Source organism: Cottoperca gobio, chromosome 21 (assembly GCF_900634415.1).
Source record: "Cottoperca gobio chromosome 21, fCotGob3.1, whole genome shotgun sequence".
In the NCBI taxonomy this organism is placed as follows: Eukaryota; Metazoa; Chordata; class Actinopteri; order Perciformes; family Bovichtidae; genus Cottoperca; species Cottoperca gobio.
In genome coordinates this window covers 16,652,200-16,665,443 of record NC_041375.1, presented here as the reverse complement: position 1 = coordinate 16,665,443, position 13,244 = coordinate 16,652,200, and positions in this window count along the sequence as shown.

The window sequence follows — 13,244 nt, the reverse complement described above, 5'->3', positions numbered from 1 at the left end:
GAAGAAGGGGGGATGAAAGAAAGCATTGATGTCAAGATCGTTCCTGAGAGTAACTGGTGGTTAATGATGCTAGCATTCAGATGCATCCTTATGTATGAGTACACACAGTACTTGGATTCATTACCCAATCTGAATATGAATATATGTTTTTGCCTTATTTGACTGTATTAGACTTGATCCATATAGATAACAAGGACATGACAGCCCACGCTGGTGCTGTGTCTCTGCAGGATAGGAAAGAGAAGAACGAGAAGAAAGCAGCATTTCAAATCATTATTGTTCATCACAGGTCAGGTTTAAGGAAATTGCACTTGACAAATTAAAAGTTGACTAAAAACTGAACTGAACTGGCTTAACCTTGTAAACAGTTGGAAGTGTGGCCTAAACATAGAGAAGAGAACTGTCTGTTGAAGAGGTGAAATAGTACATCTGAAGAAAATCGGGATGAACAAGAACCAGGAAGCAATTATCACCGACATTGTCAAAATGTATAATGCTATTTGGTATCCTTGATTATAACCTTTCATTTCATTTATATAACATAAAGTAAAAAGTAACTGGAGAGAATATTTTTTGCAGTTTCTTCTATTTGCTGAATTTAAGTTCAGGTTACGAAACAAGGACGCCAAACTCTCACTGCCGGCAGCCTTGTGTCCATGGGCCCAAACGTTCACTGTCCTTTATCTCTGACGAGACTAGAAAGGACACGAGAGGAGTGCTTCACTACAACAGCTGCATGTTTTATTGAGTTAAACATAGAATGTATTTTAACAAAAGAACATGTATATCTTCTTCTTCTTCTTCTTCTTCTTCTTCTTCTTCTTCTTCTTCTTCTTCTTCTTCTTCTTCTTCTTCTTCTTCTTCTTCTTCTTCTTCTTCTTCTTCTTCTTCTTCTTCTTCTTCCAATCTAGAAAAGTACAAGTCATTTTACCTCAAACCTCAAGGTGTCACTGTTGACTTAGGAAAGAATTGAATTTTAGATTACCATCATGACTCCTTCCTTTGTTCCTTTCTATCAATAGGATATGGAGACATTTAATGATTCACAGCTGGAATACATATAAAAACCAATTTCGACTGAAAATGTCAAAAAGAAATTCACATGTTTGGACCAACTCCAAAAAACTGCCACGAGAATAAATGCTTAAAGCAAATCTTGATGCTTGATTTCTAGCTTAGGGTGAAGTAAATGACCAGATTGTTTAACAGTAGTACATTGTAGGTTTGTCTAAGAGAGCATTGTCCCTTTAAGTCCGTCATTAGTAGCAGCACAGCTATGGGGAAATGATTCTCTCTTCATTTTATAATACATTCTGTGCATTCATTTCATTCTGTCACACATATGTCTAAGTAAAACAGCAAAACGTGAATTTGGCTCTGCAGGAGAAAAAAAAAACACAACACACATTAATTAGCGTTTAGGTTTTTTATAAACTGACAGGAGCATAAAATAATGTCGTCTCACTTATCTTAAACATGATATTGAAAACCCTTTAAGCCACCACTTGAAAATGCTCCATGTTCTGGTTGTGGAAATCAGAGAGCTGTCTGAAAGCACTGCTATTTACTGTCTTCACAGCTCTTGCTTTGGGCTGATGGGAGCAAGATAAAGTCTTGACATGTTCACTAAGGTCAATTGCTGTGTGGTGTCTGTATGTACAAAGATACCAGGAGGGCTTCCTACCCTCTTAATTAAATACTACATCCACCTTATCTCAGTTACTCATGCTGACAAGACTCTTCTGCAAACTAAAGACATTTCTTCTTTGGCTGACAGATCAAATACTAATGAAAAAACAAACAAGCAACAATCACCATGCAAGCCTAGAATGAACACACTGTGCCAAGGCTCTCTGAGGATTGCAAAAAACCACATTGCTAATCTGATGCAGAAAGATCTCTGCAGGCTTTATCTTTGACTTCGATGACTCGAGAGCCGAGGTAATTACCTTGGTCAGAGAGGTCGTTGTGGAACATAATGGAAAAGTAACTGTGTGGGGAGTTGAACTTAGTTACATTTAACCGTCGGAGTAAGGACATTAAATGAAATTGCTAGCGAAGAAAGAATATGTCAGCTGTGCGTAATCGTCGTATTAGTAAAGGAGTGAAGAGAGACACAGCTGCGTTGTGTTGTCGTTCAATTACTGTGACCTACATGTGTGACAATCCAAATTTGGCAGTTTTGTCATTTTGTCTTTGGAGTAATTGTTTTAAAATTAAATTCTGGCTAACACGGAGCTACTTTGATTGTTGAGTGTTGATACTTTGCCGACTTTCCCCCACAGAAACAGGTTGTTACAGAATTCCCTACAGACAAGAGACAAACGGTGGATTGCAAAAGTGTGGCAGCAGGGTACTTGAGCTTTATTTAGCTATGTGCTTTTAATTCACAGGGGGATTGGGTGCAACGTTGATTGTTCACAACCACAACATAAAAAAAATGGAGGCCTCTGTGATGTTGCCACGGTAACACACATTGTGCCTTTAATGACAGGCTCTGCTCATCTTTTTGGTGATCATTTGCAGCCATGATAGTATTCTCACACTGCACTGATTCTCTGTGCTGAATAACTCACGGGGTTACATATGTTTTACACATTTAGTCAGCGATTTATAATGAGAAGCATATTCTGTCATTTACTTGTTAACACATGCTAATTAGCTCACAGTGGGAACATTTGCATGCATGTTGTGTCATGTTGTCTGACAGGGTGTTGCTGTATGTTTAAGAGTTTGAGCATGTTTGCGTGCATGTATCAACATGTTGTTGCGGTTGCTTGGTGTTATGTCCCTGTTCCGCACCAGTGATGATCATTCAGCTGACCATCACCTCTCTCCCCGCTCTCATGTGGATTGAGAAAGCTGGAAAGCGTACCAGCTGAGACGACATAAACAGCATGAGTATTTCTATCACGTTTATCAGACCATCCGCCGTCCAAACAGTTATGGAGTTGCTTTCATTTTCAGCTCATATTTGTATAGCCTTAGGCAGTAACCCAGAGTAATACCTAGTGGCAGGCAGGACTCAGATAGTTGTGCATCACTGACGTATTAATGTCTTAACTCAATTAAGGTGAGAGTGCGTGTTTGTAAAATGTTATTCCACCCAATAGCCCAGGTTTCTTGCTGCCATTCATAATCAATATTTCATCTGGATATGCATAGAAATAGGAGCATACGCCGGTATATTCATTTAGCATGAATTCACTGCAGAAGATGACTGTACTGCATACCTAATTGCAAATTCAAAGGATGAAGGGATAATAACGTGTGTGCTTGTACATGTGTGAATTTGTGAGAATATGCAGCCGGCAATACATCTTAAGGTCTTCCTAAAATAGAGACACATTTTCATTTTAACACATCGTCACCCCATTAAGTCATTTAGAAATTAGTACCGAGCAGTCTCTTGAAAGTTCAGTCTGTTCATCTCAGTACAGAGCTCTATGGACTTTTTTTTATGCTTACCTTGAGGCATCTGCGTGTGTTTGTGAGATCTCTTTAAATCCTCCGTCAGTAAGCAATGGTGGAGTTATAAGGATGGAAGAGGCCCATATCGCTATGAGTTCAGAGATATCTTTGGAAGTAATATTTTGGCCTCAGTACACCTTTGCTCAAAGGAAGGTTTGTGTTTCGTTTAAGCTCCTGGAAATGACACGCTCTGCTTTTTCTTCTTTAAAACAATGTTCTTTTGGGGTTTATTTTGACCTGTTGGAATTTCAAAGAGACAATATTCCAGCTGTGGGCTACCTTTAGGACCTCAAATACTTAAAAGGGCCATGTATTCATGTGTTTGGGGATTGTTTTGGGGCCTTGGATTTCACGAAGACTTCAAAGAATAATAGGATAATTATTGCACTTACCACCAGAGGGAAAGAGAAAGAGAGAGGGAGACACACACTGAGACAGACAGACAGAGAGAGGGAGGGAGAGAGGGAGGGAGGGAGGGAGGGAGGGAGTAATGAGTGTTCAAAATAGATAATAAATCTAATAGCGTGCAAATTGAATGGAAACATGCTTTCACTGGAACATCAAATCTGTGATTAATATTATTAACTTTGATGCTGTGATCTTGTCTTTTTGTGGGATTTATTTAATGAGAATTTCATCTTGTTATATTTATAGATATATGAATAATATATATATTATAAAAAAATGCATATATATAGTTTTATTTATAAATATATATATATATACAAATAAAACTATATATATATATATTTTTTTTTTAAGCATTGAGTGTTCAGCATAGGTAACACACAAACAGCTGGTGCAAGCATGGCTGATAGCAGCATGCTCAAACTGATTAAATTTCAATCGATTTCTGCAAAATGTCAGGAAACTCAAGGGTCTAGGGCCATTTAATGTGCATCAGATGAGGGCTGAAGGTAAGGGTCTGTGTTATCACTCATATGTCACAGATTGTGGAGAATGACAGGTTGGTGCCAGGAGTTTAATTGGCCTTAACACTTGGTGTAAAGCGCGGGCTGACTCTCCAAGGCAATGCCGAGTCAATGTGAGTCAAGAGAAGCACTCAACAGGCTTTGAAGGGAAGCACTTATATTTACTTACGGAGATGGATTTTAGGGGGAATTTTATATAAAGCATTACAATAGTCTGGAGAGTCATGGGAGGCATGACGTTCAAAAGAAATAAAAACAGAAAACAATAACTCGAGTACACAGACATCAGGATCAGTCAACACTGGGGTTCTCCTGCGCAAAAGAAATCCTTTGCTGATAAAAACGGACTTTATCGACTAATAAAACAAAGCCTATGATCAAGAAGCCTGTAAATTGCTTTTGTTGGATAAGGCGCCACTAGAACTGTATAAATATAATCATGCAAAATAGCCTCTCTAGATCTATTGGTTATCTAGCTCATATTCATACATGTGATGTGGCTATTATTGCATCAGCAGAGACAGACTCAAGATACTAAGAAATAACTCATGCACAAAAACAAATGCAAACACAAATGAAGAGCAAAATGACAAAGCAATTGAGTTAAAACGTCTTGGCTGACAAAAGCCATAAATACTAATTAGCCCAGTAATTGACCAGGAGGGGGCAGCCAGCGCTGGTCAACCTGCTCACTTAAAGGTATCAAAGACATGAGAAGATTATTCTTTTGGATTACCTAAATGGCTTTGCAGGAAAAGGGCCATTAATCAAAGGCACCCTCTGGTCAGGAAATAGCTCCATAGAAATATCTACAACCTTCTCATTTCAGCACGGAGACTTCTGGCGAAGCTATAAAGCACAGTGTCATGAATGACTGGCCCCACTCCAAACCGATTAATGATGTGATGATTGAACTCTCATTCACAGAAAAACCCAAGGAATTCACATCAGGTTTGTCAAAACAAAGGTTGTTCTGAGATGCAGATGTCTCGATGTCGCTTTGTTTGAGTAACAATGGTGTGTGTATGCGCTCATATTTTTTGGCAAGTGATAGACTAGCAGTTGCACACACACCTGATAGAGCTGGACCTTTAATCATTTTGACCATACATAATCATTTCCAGAGCACATGAAGTTGTCCGGGAAACAAAACCTGACTCATACTGTATGTTGGCCCATTAACTGCTGTCAAACTGAATAAATGTGACATATATATAAGAGCGCCATTACACACTACACAACTCCTCCAGAGCATCAACATGGACAGAATGAATTTATTTACCTTGAGAATTTGTTGTCATGAATTTCATGGTCATATGAATTTCCTGATGATAAGTTAGTCTCTCAGTCTCTGCCCATAACGCTGTGTTTCATTCATTCAAAACACTTATCTTCTGGAGGTTGACCTCCTTAGAGTCGACTGGGGGGGCCGGGAGGGGGGGGATCTCCAAAATTCTCACACAAAGCATGACAGATAAATGAAATGGATTTCAGTTGGAAGTTATTTCCTACAACAGATAATTTATTCTTTTTTTGTTTCCTTGTTTTTCTTCCTCTCCGCAAGGGGTAGGAAATGCAAACATGTGTGAAGTGTGGGCTAATTCATCACACAACAAAAAGATTATTGCACGGAAACGATGCATATCATAGATGTATACATTATTGTATGGGAATTGCAGGCTGTTACTGCATGCATGTGTATAGATAATCACAAAGTTAAAATTCTTTAGGACCTGCAAAGCTGCAAGAGTAATGAGCGAGGTGGAGTGGGCGGATGAGAGGGCGATTTGGATGTGGGGGAAGGTGATTTGTGTACAATTTAGCATTTATTTGTCAGTCAGTTATGCGCGTGTGCCAATGTGTGTGAATGGAATGAAAAGCTAATACAGAGCTGGTCACAAAAAAAGACATTTTTCTTATCCTATGAGTTAATTTGCAGCTGTAAGCTATACTTTTTCTTATCGAGTTCAAGTTTTGATGATAGTTTCTGAGCTTTAAACTCTGTAATTCTGCGCAGTTTTGTCGGAAGATACAAAGTTATTATAATACTGTTCTCCCACTGAAATGGCTTGCCCAATTACCCTCTGCACTGTGCTGCTGCTTGGCCTGAGGACGGTGAAGACGACCACAAGTTTCAGGATCAGTGTTTCATGAGATTACTAGTTGTTTGAAAATAATTGCTGTTTTATTTTAATGCTGGAAATTGACCGAGTTTTGGTAACAAGGCCAGTGGTGGAATGTAACTAAGTACATTTACCCTAGTACTGTACTTAAGTGCAGGCACACCTTTTACTTTTTACTTCACTACATAACTTTAATTACTTATTGCTTTGTTAAGATTATTAATACAAAATATAATATCATAGAAGAAATGATGAGGCATTATTATAGGTACATTTTACATTAAAGTGATGAACACAACACTTTATATTCTCTATAATTCAGTAAGATAATATATGAATCTGAAATGGTCCATTTGGCATATTGAGTACTTTAAGTATATTCTGATGCCAATACTCTTGTACTTTAACTTGTAAAAGAGTATTTCTGTACTGTGGCATTGGTGCTTTTTCTTAGGTAAAATATCTGAGTACTTCCTCCACCACTGAGCAAGACTAAATTTAGCTCAACATATTGGACAGAAAAAACTCATTATCATGTTACAGCTTTTCAAAAAGGCTATGAAAGAAACTCTATCCGAGAAACCGCATTGTGGAGCTAGGGCCAGTAGAACAAAGGCTAGCTTGGAAAAGGAGTGAGACTTCTGCGTTCCATGCAAAACTGCCTTAAGATAAAGTTCTTAAAGTGGCTGTCAGATGCTGCAGTCAATAGTAAAACTCCCTATAAGGTTCTTCAGTGCTCCCTTTCATTTCCTTCAGCCTGAGAAAAACAGCGCTGTCCTGAAAGGGAGGAGATATTGCAAGTCCCCACATGTCCTTTCTCCACCAATGTTTTAAAGATGACACTCAATCCAGGTGTCAGTTCCAACCATTGTCACTTCATTATATGCCAAGTTTTCGTTTAGCTGGATTTCTTTCAGCACTGGTGGTTGTCTCTTCCCAATTTAGGATTTCTCTGCCACACTTGACCCAGTGACGTGTTTCCTTCAAGGTCGAAAGAGAAGTGGTTATGAAAAAAAAATAAAAAACACAGCATTGTATTCAGATCCAACTCTAATCTCCTTTCTCAAGATGACGGAGGAAAAGGATCACATATGACGGAAGAGTCTTTATAATGGATTGGTAAAAAGATGACGAGAGCCCACGCAATCACTGCAGCCTCTGGTGCAAGAACTAAATCCCCAAAAGGAAACTCCTCATAAACATTCAATTTGTTCAAGGCTGCTCAAAATTTATTCAATTTCTCATTTTTTCTACATTTGGTGCATACCCAGTGGAGCGCTGTGGTAGCATGTTGACCAATCAAATAACCTGGAAACAGGTTTCCTGCTTCTGCCATGAATGCCACAATTTCCACCCGATTTAATTCAATTTAATTGAATCTAGCTAGATAATGCATTGACTTAAGTATTTGTATTAATTTAATTTTAACTGGGTTTAATCAGTGACATGATTTGTGTTTAGATCAGCAGGAAAGGTTCATAGGGAGGCTGGATTGTGGGATTTAAACGTCATGCTGGACGGTTACATTTCATATCCCTCGCTAAAGGGAGAAAAAGTAAGGGATCAAGGGAATGTAAATGCTCCCTCACCTCATCTAAACCAGAATGAAACTCCACTTTGGCTGCCATTTTCATCCACACATGTGGAGTTTTCAGGAAAGGGAAGAGTGAAAAGAACACATTTGCCTTCATAAATTGCATGAAATCCTGGCCGGGATTCAGTGATAAGAGTTCAGGGACACACACATTCTGTCAGTGAAGCTTTCGGGATATCCCATTAAAGCACTTTTTTACCAGAAGTAACATAATGACCTTGAACAGGTAGTTGTCTAATTACCAAGGTTATAATATTCAGAACGAGTCACAGTGACGTTTTCTTTCCTTGTTGTTTTTTGTCTGGGTTAGATGCTGCGTCCTTGTTGCAGACAGGCCATAATGAGAATTGAAATGAGAGTGTATTGGACAGGAGGCATTGCATCACTGTCTGATGTGGAGTCTGCAGTCGGTGGCAGTTAAAGCAGGCAGGTTTGAAACGTGGATTTAGCTCGTTTCAGTTGAGATGCCGCTGCTTTTGGCTTTGTTCTGGCTTTGGGTAAACAGTAAACAGACCTCACATGATCTGACTTCGGATGTTTGACAGCGTAATTATCTCACAAAAGGACTATTTGCAAAACTTAACTGAAGAATGTAGCATTTTACTTTGACAAACTCTGGGAGCGGCCAGATGGACGAGAAGCAATACTGTGAATCTCACTGTAGTCGCAGATCTGGGGTCAATATTACAAACATTGTTTCCAGTCCAACACAAACCTTTTTGATCCGAGTCCTCCTACTGATTCAAACATTTGCTTATCCAGATTTTCTTCCATTTATTGCCTCAAAAGACAAAGCAAGTGTTTGCCCAGCAGTGCGTGGATTCTGTTAAAAGATGTGGCACATGATTGATGACTTAACGTTTGACATGGTTCTCTGTCAAATACTTCTTTGATAGTGTGTTATTGCATTCATACAGCGCGCCTACGGACTAAGTTTAAAATTCAGGTCACCCTTTTAACCTCTAATCAGCATAGATGTGGCGCCGTGCAAGCTCTGAGGTTTCTGACTTTAATTATGGACTATTATTATCATTGTGCGATGAACACAGGGGTCACTGAATCTTTACAAAGTGACCCTTACAATTCTGTTTTTGTTCTCGGCTTAGACTTATGGTCTTTGTTAAGTTTCAGTTGCATATAGACAGAAGGAGAAGCATGAAGAGCATATTTCACTCCTACATTTTGAGATGATCTACATAGAAATGAGCAGAAGCCCTTGATGAAATGGCTTCAATTGTCCATTAATAGATACTTCTAAGGGCATGTAGGCTGTTTCAGGAAAACTCATCTGTCTCCATCATTTTGTTTTTGTCTTAAGATGATGTAGTGACTATGAACAGGATTGAACAGAGAGATGTAATACTATTGGATGCAATTAGATTCAGACCAATGCAAAAGCTGAAAATGGATGATTTCCCAGGGGGGTTGTACTAATCCACTAAAGTGCCATGGCACCTTGTCATGCACTTCTTTAAACAAATCATATTTTTATCTTGGCGTAAGGTCACACTATTTACATGCATTTCTGCAGCTGCCAAAATTATTAGTTGGCATTACATCTTAAAACATTGAAGACAGTTCTGAGTACCAATTTACCGTACCTGTGCATTCATAATACATCCATTAAACATGTATAAATGCTGTGTGCGTGTAGAAAAACAGCACCGCAGGACAGCTATGTCAAGTTTGTGGCTCTCAAAGTTGCTTTGTAACTGATGAATGCATTAAACGAGACTCCATCATCAAGCAGCTGCTGGTTACAACTAAAAGACTGGCAACATTCATCAACTCTTGCACTTATATTCAAGTGTGTTGTTTGTTTCATGACTAAATAGGTTACACATAATTATGGACACTGCAATAATAATGTGATCCACTGTAATAACACTTATGCTAACCATGTGCTAACCTCTGCTGCTATGAGCCCACATTTACTTGATTCTAATTCATGTGCCTGACTTTTGGGTCGATGTATGGAGATGCTATAACTGGCCTATAATAGTTCATATAGACAAATGCTCTTCATGAGGTTAAGAGGCTTGGCTTGCTGTGCTATTTATCCGACTTGCACAGCGTTGTGGTTAACCTACTTTTGCTCATTCAAAGAGGGAATGGGTAGCTGGCAGCTGCGTTTCACACTTTTATGCCAACGGACTGTGGGTTATGTGGATAGGGATATTCTCTTAAATGCTTTATTTATGATGACAGTGCTTCTCATTTGAGAGGGGCATCAAAGTTGCATGAAAACAGCTTAACCTATGTGCCCTAACCAGAGTATGGCTAATAGCAAGATTATCTGAGGACAAAAAGCTGCTGGTGTGTGAAAGAAAATCTCTACGACTTGGAATTTCCCAGTCTACCAGTTTCTACCAGGAACCAACAGGAACCAAAAACTTAATTTCAGTCACAGTGTGACATGTTTAATGCTTTTTGACTGAGCTGTGTAGTGTAATGATAAAACACTAGCTTACTCAGCCCTGGTACCAACACAAACATTGTTCCTCAAGCATTATATTGCACCAAAAACTGTAGCACATAAGTAGAATGGAAAAATCCATATGTAGCATGTTTAAACAGACTAGCGACAAACAAATCAAAATAGCAGCGCTTCAGAAGAAAGCTGTTTGTGTGAGGGAAGACTGTTAAGGATGCTGGAAGAAAAGGCAACTCTGGAATCATTTTAGTTCCCGTGCTAATTCAGGGTCAAAAACTTAATGACAAAATAATTATTAAAATCAATTAATTGTTTGTGATTGTTCATTTTCCCATAACAGTACTGGCACATACATAATGTGTCCATTCTGGTAAACTTTCAGTATATGTTTTGTACATATATTAATTTGTATATACATAAATGGTGCAGTCAGTGATGCTCTGGCATTCCAGACTTCAAGCGTCTGCACAGGCATTTTCAGGTATTCTGGTTTCTCACATCTCTGTTGGGTGTGACGTTCCAAAACTCTCCTGTACTAATATTCATAAAGGTGTAAATTGACTGACCCTAACAGGTGCAATAAACCAGAGAAATTAAATGTCAGTTGAGCACTCGTCTGTAGCCTACGCAACCACACAGTCCTCAGGCCAGGTTTGATCAAACAAAATGAGTGAAAACACCTGGATGGACCAAGGGTGCATGAGGGCTTTAATACATATGGAACTGCTGCAAAACAGCAAACTTTTAAATGCAAGAACACCATGATGAGTGAAACATAAAGTGCAGTGTTACACTGTAGATCACCTGTCTATTGGACGTTTCAACTCTCCGCAAGTCGATTTAAATAATGAATTGAAAACAGACAACCAATGGTTGCCTATTGGAAGTAGAAATCCAAATACTTATGTAGTTAATGTGCTAATGCATGCAAACTCATGCAAACTGTAAAAAAAAAAGGAACTCCGACATCGCCTCTAACCAAGGTGGCTGCATTATTAACTGCAAAGTTAACTCACAGTAAATGCTAATGAGAACTCTTCTCTTTAACAGCTATAGAAGCTATACAAACATAAAAGGTTAACATTCAATGGGCTCTATACAGAAGCTACATTTACCGTTACCTTCACAGAGTTAAAAAAGCGGAACATTGTGGAGCCCTGCTGTGTCCGAAAACCCCAAGGATGATGCACTTATCCCTGCATCACACTTAATCTGGCAACCCTATTCAAGATCTACCATTTTCGTTGACAGACAGGTTTCGCACTACACCAAACTGTGTATTGATTCAATAAACTGTCTATTGATTCTAAAAGGCTGGACATGTTCTATACTCCGTCTCTCTCTCTGTCTAATGCTCCCTTTCTCTCTCTCTCTCTCTCTCTCTCTCTCTCTCTCTCTCTCTCTCTCTCTCTCTCTCTCACCTTTAAATTTTCCATGTTATTTGTGGTGGCAGACAAAGCATTTAAAGGGTGAAGCTTTTTAGATTCAGGACGTTTGAGCAGATGACAGAGCGCATTAGCTTTTCCGCTTTATGCAGATATTGGCCCACTTTGTCACTATAAAGGCGTGTAGAAGACTATTTTTGCCCAATTCAAAGTGAGGAAAGTGTGTCATGACCCAGTAACACATAGTGAAACCTGTGTGAAGTCCTGCCGGTTCGCTTCCCTTATGCTATATCCTTTCTTGGTTTTAAACATTAATCATGATTGACAGATTGCCGTGCGTTTGAACTTCTTCCAGAGGAGAATGCCATAAGTAACACCTTTTTCAGCAAGCGCTGAAAATGAAGTGGCTGTGTGTAGTCTGGAATTTTCTGTCAGACGGTGTCAATAAAAAGGATGTTAATTCCTGTGGGTCTGAATGAAAGCTAAATGTTTAAACAGTGTCATAATAGGGAGCAGAAAAATGTTTAAAGGACAGTATTTTGCAAAAAGCCTCTCAGATTGCCCTGTCAGGTCTGTCTACAGACACAAAGGGAAAATAAATTGTGAAAGTGCCGTTGCTTCAGCACGTGCATATCTTACAGTGCCACTTTGAATCCAAATTAAGGAAATCATTATTGAATTGTGAAATTTGGCTTATACATTTATTTCCATGTCACTGTGCTCCGTAGAAGTTTAACGACACATTGGTTAACCATTTGGCTTTTTCTCTGTGTGTTTTCAGGAGGGTTTCACAATCGACTCCTTTTGACCAGTTATTTTAACATTACAACAATTCTATTTTCTCTCTGAGGAAAACTGGAGCTATTATAAGCGATATGACGTGTACTATATTTCATTATATATCACCTTGTAACATACTTTGTATTTTTCTCTGGAATTTTTATGGTAACCTAAATAATGTTTGGTGAGAAATGTTTAAAATGAGGACACAAGTCTATTGAGCTTACAATTTGCTTTATAAAACCTGCAATGTATGAGCTGTCAGTGGATAATTGTATATACATATATATATGTATATTACAAAGAATATTTTGACATTTTTGGAAGTATGTTTATTTGCTTTCCTGCTGAGAGATAGATGAGAAGATTGATAACATTCTTCCCATGTGTTTGTGTGCTAAATGTTAAGCTAAAGCCAGTAGCGAGTTATCTTAGCTTAGCATAAAGACTGCAAACACGGGTAACAGCTAGCCTGGCTCTGTCTACACATACCCTTTTTAATACTTTGGTTGTTGTTAGAATTAA